This window comes from Eriocheir sinensis, chromosome 21 (genome assembly GCF_024679095.1).
Source record: "Eriocheir sinensis breed Jianghai 21 chromosome 21, ASM2467909v1, whole genome shotgun sequence".
NCBI lineage: Eukaryota > Metazoa > Arthropoda > Malacostraca > Decapoda > Varunidae > Eriocheir > Eriocheir sinensis.
The window spans coordinates 19,018,251-19,025,745 of record NC_066529.1 but is presented as its reverse complement, the minus strand read 5'-3'; positions in this window follow the sequence as shown (position 1 = coordinate 19,025,745).

The window sequence follows — 7,495 nt, the reverse complement described above, 5'->3', positions numbered from 1 at the left end:
TAAGGTTGTCAACTACTTATTTATATTTTCATTTCAAAGACTCTGTTCGTGTGGTACTTTGTCATAGGCTTTCAAGTCTGATGTTGGATATGGTTATCCTGATTTTCTCTTATACAGCATACTTGGCAAAGAAGTTCATTAAATTGGTTAAGTTGGAGCGCTTATTTCAAAACCATGCTATATCAGATATTACACTTTATCATCTAGGAACCTGGACAAGTCTGTTACAATCTTCTGCTGATCTTTTACCAGCTACTGATGTCAACCCTTTTGGTCGCGTATATTAGGTAGTCTTCAATGACTCTTGTTCGGGGGGAAGAGGGGGTATGAGGTGATAAGGATGAAGAAGATGAGAATGAGGATGAGCGTGAAGATGAAGAGGAATGATAATGATGATGATAATGACTAGATGGAATGAAGGAGGAGGAGGAAAATGAGGCGAAGAACAAAGAGGGAAAGGGGAAAAATAAAAATGGAAAGATATTTTATAGCTGGAATGAAGAATACAAGGAGTGAGCAATACTAATGAGTGTCTTCTTCCTTTCATAAATGTCTGAATGTGACACTAATCACTTCCTGTATATATAGTTGTAGGTGTGTGTGTGTTTGTGTGTGTGTGTGTGTGTGTGTGTGTAAAAATATCACACCATATAAACTGATTTTCTCATGAACTGAACTAGTCTTCACATGCACATTAAAACGAAGAAAACACATATGCACTTAATTCCTTCCTTCCTCTCCTCTCCTTCTCCCTCCTTAAATGGTATATCGCTATACTCCTTCCCTTCCCATCCCTCTTTCCTGATTTCGCCATGCCCAATAATTCAGTCTTTTCTTCTATTACCCTCATCCTCCTTCACCCTCTCCTCCGCCTTTTATGATGCCACATCCGCCATGATGATCTGCCCTTGTATGGATTGTTATTCTTCCACTCTTCCTTTTCTCACTTCCTTTTTTTGTCTCCATCCGCTCAAGTGACGAATGGCTGCTTCTGTTCACTCCTTCCAGCATTCCTCCGACCTCCGCACTCCCGCCTCCTTCCTCCCCTCTTCCTCTCCCTCCCTCCTTAAAATGCATATCGCTATACACTTCCTCCTCCTCCTTCTCCTGCATTTGCCACGCCTCCCTATTTCTTCCTCCCTTCCTGTTCTCTCTCTCTCTCCTCTTTCTCCCTTCGCAAACCCATTCCTCCCGAAGTCTTTGTATTCTCTCTCGCTCTCTTTCAAGTGGTTTTGCTACTCCTTCCTTTCACCTCCTCCCATTTCATTTTTCCTCCTCTCCCTTACTTCCCCCCTTGCTTTTTTGTCGCTCACCTCTTCTTTCTTCCATCTATTCTTTCCCACTTTCCTGTACTTTCCTGTTTTTCTCCTCCACTCCGTTTTCCTTCTCTTCTTCCTCTCCTTCTCTTTTCCTTCCTTCCTTCCTTTTCCCTCACCCCTTCTCCTTCCTTCCTCCCTCCCTCCCTCTTCTTCCTTTGTTCAACCATCTGTTTAGGTCTTTAGGATGATATTTTGTTACTCATTATATCTTCTTAACGTTTATATTTATTTACTTCCATTGTCTCTTCAAAGCATCGTTATCTCATGCCATAATCTTCTCACTCTCCTATAATCCTTTCCTTAGTGCCGGTAGTACAGGATTCTTCTTCTTCATAAACTATTTTGTTTCTTGACTTTTCTTTCAAAACGTTCTTTTCTTTCCAGCAGTCCTTTTCTTCCCGTTTCGAGTATCATTATTTTCATGCAATAATTTCCTCTGTTATTATTTTTCCTTGTATGGCAAATGCTTTCTCTTTTTTTTTATTTTTACCTACTCCTCCTTTTTTTGTCATGCCTATATACTCCCTTCCCTTTCAAGCATCATTGCCGATTGATGTACTGTGAATTCTAAATGCATTCATTCTTTTTTCATTATACATATACGTTCCTTCCTCTTTCATAATGTTCACGACCATTATTTTTCGCTCAACACTTACTTTTATGTGTCATTTAACCTATATTCTTCCCTATTTTTCATTCTACAGTATTTCAAAAATTATTCTTTCCTTACCTTTACTCTTTTCTCATTCTTTAAATTTATATTTACTCTCTCCTTCCATTTTCTTTTCTAGCTTCCTTTGCCTCTCCTTTCTCAAAAACCTCCTAAGCAATGTACTTCTTTATTCTGTACATTTAATTTTAATCGTTACTCTTCCTTTTCTTTCCTCCCTTCATTCCTTTCATTCTTTATATAGTTACTATTTCTTTTGTTTTCATATTTACGTTCGTGTATTACTTCTCATTTTCAAGTTACGTCCCTTTTTACTTCCATTCTGCAACCCACACAACCGCCCAATCCCGCTTTCCATTTCTACCTTGACTCTGCTTTCCTTTATACGGCTAAATACAAGCCCTCTTCCTACAATCTACATTGATCATCTTTGTGTTTTTTCGTACTTTATTGCCTACTCCACTTTCTCCTCCCTTTCTTCCTCTCCTTCTCTCCCCTCCATATCTTTTCTCTCCTAATATTTTTCCTCTCATTTCACCTCTTCAGCATAATTTTTCTTATTGAGAACTTTTTTACTGATCTGTTAGCTGGTCTAGCCTCTTCTTCCCCTCCTCCTCCTCCTTTCCTCCTCTAATCTTCTTCTTTCATACACTTTTCCCTTTCTACTTTCTCTTTTTACTTCTTACTTACTCTCACTTCCTTTTTCGAGATTGTTTTCTTGCTCTATCAACTCTTTCTCCCACACCTTCATTCTTCTCCTCCTAGCATCATTCTCTGTCGGGGATAGTTTTAGGTTAGACAGCAGGACCAGGAGTTTTGTAGAAAGGCGAGCAAGGCGTAGGCGTAGTAAGCTTCCTGGCTGTAGAATTGGAGCATGGACCTGAGTAAGGTTGACGACTTGAGTCGTCACTACATCTTAGACAGTGCTTGTTTACCGGCCGGAACAAACAATGTCGTGAAAGGCAGGTCAGAAATGGTTGTAGATAAGTATAGGAAGTCGCTCGAAGTTGAAGGATTAGCCGAGGCGTTCAGTTGTGTGTGGTTTGCTCCTCGGCACGATGTTAGTTCCTCATCCTCAGTAGAAAGCTGGGATTAACGAACGTTGTCAGAATTTCTGTAGTAGTGAGGGAGTCACCAGGGACGTATCTGGGATCACTTTTATTCAGACAGAGTTTGTTTGCTAACGATTAACCCTACCTTAAATTCGTGTGTGGCAAGGGCTAGGTTGGCAGAGTGTTAGACGAGGAAATTTTTGATAGCGTTTGTGGTGCGAGCAACGTGGTATGGAAGAATTGCCTTGGTTGATGAGACAACACCCAGACGGTGAGGTCCACGGAGGTAGGAGTGTCGGTGGTCACAGGAGTTAAGTGGAGTAAGATCAGTAGTCGTACAGGTAAAAGCTGAGGAGAGTCAGGTCACAAGACACGCAGGTGAGGAACTGAGGCAGCGGCTGGGTCAGGCTCAACAGTCACAACAGGTGGGTGATGATGTAGAGGTTTTTGTAGATAGTCAAGTCTGACGCACTTCATTCCTGTGAAACAACTTTTGACATATGGTTATCACACTGGCGAATAAATTGAACGATCTTCATATGTAAATGCCTGTAAGCATTATTTAGTTAAGTTGTGAATCGATGATACATGCAATTGCTGAAAACCGACTTAGCATTTTGACTCACAAAACATGGTTGAATACACACGGTCAAGCGGAAGTGGCTATTTATGGTTATGTAATGCGTCATAAGTGTCGTCTACACAAAAAGTGGTGGAGGTGTAATAACATATGCGGGAAATAATTTAGAAGTCATCTCAGCGTAACACAACTGAGACAGAGCCAGCATGATTCATTGTATGTAGAAGCGACGATCGAATAATGAAAAAGTATATTCTGGCGTAATTTACAGATCTCCTCAAATCAAATGAAGACACTGATGGAAATCTCTTACGCAGAAATAAAAAACGTTATCAGAAATAGAAATGCGGTAATATGCGGTGACTTCAATAAGCCCTCCGTTAACTGGTCTGTACTCTGGCGATAAAGAAGGTTCTAGATTGATAAACTTTGCGCAGGACACATTTTCATCAAACAGCTGCCAACCGACAACAAGGAAACAAATATTCTGATTTAGTCTTTCACGACCGACAGTCATCACCTCATTAATGCCCAGAGGTTGGCAAGTGAAGCATTTCGCACAGCGACCACAACATTATCAGATGTGTCTTAAATATTGAAACAAAAGCAAGAGAAAACTCACTTTTTAATACCACCTAACTATAGTAAAGTGAAGCTTTTTGACCTAAGAAGAGAATTAGCATCAGTAAATTGAACCGTTTGCTTAATAATGCTGACAGCGTTCAAGAAATGTATAACTGTTTCACTGCACAAATCACAGTGAGCGTAACAACAAAACCTCATTCCACTGAAGCCACGAAGGGCCGAAAACCACACTGTTATTGGCGGTGATGACGTAATTTCCTAAGAAAAAAACATTACTGAAAAAAGAAAACTATAAGAAATATAAACTGACACATAATTTTCAGGACCATACTAATTATATCAACAGCAAGAGGGACTCGAGAAAGGAGAGAATTTAGAAATAGGTAAACGCGAGTATGAGATGAAAAAATATCACTTTGAGGCTAAGAAAATCCCAGGTTTTTCTTCAGTTACATAAGAAACAACAACAACAAAAAAATGTTAAAATAATGTCGGTCCACCATTAGTATATATGGCGACAATGGTTAACGATGATGAAGGTATGGCGTTGGTTTTAAACTCAACCTTCAGTAGCGTATTCACAAAAGATTATGAGCATCGATTCCACTCCAAGGAATATTTTCCAAGGCCCTTGAAGAACATGGCTCGTACATTGACCGAAATTGATAACAGTGAAGTGCGTACCTGAAAAACAAAACAAAAACGAACAAGTCTCCGCGACCTGACGGGCTACCTTGCGTTGTACAAAAGAATGTAACCAACAGCTAGAATTACCTATAACGTTAATGATCAACAAGTCATTAGCATTGCAAGTTGTGCTCTTTGCGTGAAAAGAGCCATGTTACCCTGATCTTGTAAAAAAAGGATATAAGAACAAGCTTCTGTAATTATCGTCCATTAGTCTTTGGTCTGCCCTGTAATAAACCATCCGAAAAATAATCAGGATAAAGTGATCACTTTCTCGAAACAAATGAATTGATAACTGATAATTAGCACGGATTTCTGTAGTAACCGATCTTGCCTCACCGTTATCAACTTTCTTCCATGACGTATACCAAGCTGGACGCCTGAGTTCACATATAAGATAATTTACCTAGACTTTCAGGAAAGCGTTTGATAAAGTTCTTCACGGTAGGCTTATTTCAAAACTGCGTTCCCATTGGTATAAGTGCGACCATCTGTAGTGCGTGGATTCAAGACTGGCTCTTAATAGATAGATTACAACAGCGTGTTGCTCTCAGTAGTAAAGCATCTCGATTGGCAACCTGTAACCGGTGGGCGCCCTGCAGGATCGGTCCTAAATAAAACTATTCATACTTTTACGTGAACGATTTAGAGATTGATATCCTATCAAAGTAAGCCAAATTCTGCCGACGACACCAAATTAGAGGTACGGTAACGAACAATAAAAACTGCGAGAATATTCAGTCAGATTTAATAAGACTTTGCTGACTGGAGCAAATAAGTGGCCAATGTGTTTCAACGCAGATAAATGTAAAGTAATGCACATAGGTGATGGGCAACAATCCTAAATTTAAATATCAGATCTAAGGACATGAGCTTAGCGAAGAAAACAAGAAAAAAGATCTTATGTCATTATCAGCAATATCTTTAAATGAGCGATCAATGTACAGTGGCGAAAGTAAAAGGCCAATATGATGTTAGGATTAATCTCCAGAAACTTTGATTATAAATCTCACCCGAACTTATGAAGAGATTATATTCAGCATTTGTAAGATCACACCTAGAATACGCCGTCCAGTTCTTGTCACCTAATTATATCAAAGACTTCCAAAGTTTTTATACAGAAAAAGACGTAGAAAAGTTAGAACGAGTTCAACGGAGAGTAACAAAATGATTCCAAGGTTGAAAATTTATCTTATAAACAAAGGCTTGAAGAGTAGTAGATTTATTGTTCATCAAAACGAAGAATGCGAGGCGATCTAATAGAAGTGTTTAAAATGTTTATGAAGGATTCAGGATATTAATGCGGAAGATTAGGTTTTACAATTGATCGATCAAACAGAACAAGCATGAAATCACACTCAAGATAAATGATAAAAGATTCTCGTCGCACTAGAAGCCAAACACTTCTTCAATAGAGGCGTTAATGCTTGAATCCTTTCAATTGTGATGTCGTTGATACAGAACAGTTACGGCCTTCAAGAATAGATTAAATGCAAGTATTTTGAATCCAACCAGCAACTAAGATATTACTCATTGCTGTAATAACGTTAAGTTCTTTCGAATACTGGAGTCCCTTGTCCGTTGTTTTCGCCCGGTTAGTGGTAGCTCTGATGGTCGTTCTTTCCTCTTCTTGCCATGATTTCCATGCAGTTTTCCATGCTGCATGCTTTTTTTTTCTTCTGCCAGCTTTGGCTGGGTGGTGGGGTGGTGGTGGTGGGTGGGGAGGAGCCTCTGCCTTGCTGTCCTTTCATCTTCCACCTTTGATTAGATAGTTAGTAGCTTTCTGTCACAAACAGCCCCTGTTTGTTACATTTGTTCTTCCTTTGTTCTTCCTCTTGTGTTCCTCTTCCACCTTCTCTTCTCCTCCCTCCTCCTCCTCCTTCTTTCTTTTTCATTATTGCCTTTCACTTTCCTTTCATCCTCCACTTTCTCCTCTTTACCACAACGAACACATACATTCATCTTTCATGCCAAAGAGAGGGGGAGCGTGATGTGAAAGAGATGATGGAGAACTATATAGTTAGGGGTATGAGGGCTCTCTCGAGGACGGACACACAACAGGCGTGGGGACAGAGGAGAGATATAAAGTTTGTTGCTGCTGCCCAGGTGAGTTTTTACAGGTGCAGGAAACGGGGAACCACACACACGCATTCCCCCCCACCCACCCCCACATACATGCCCCTTTACACACACACACACTATTAACACACACACACAGGTAATCAAGCAATCAGTAAAATATGTGGTCATACACACAAATGCAGACAATGGCAAAAGAAAAAAAGAATAACGGAAGCATCAATTCTGAATATAAGCTGGCTTAACGAGCAGTCAACGAGACACGGTCCAATAATGATAATAGTAATGACGATGATAATGATAATAATGCCCCAGCCATTGATAGCGCCATAACTTGCTAGTGATAATGTGACGAAGAACATGAAACTGACGTGCATATCCGTATTTCTATTTTACCTATGTCTTCACCGCCAACGCTCTCCTCACTCTCTAATTGCAACAAACAAACAAACAAACAAACAACAACAGAAAAGCAGCACTTGAATTAAAAGAAAATTCAGAGAAATCCATATTACTGAGTTTT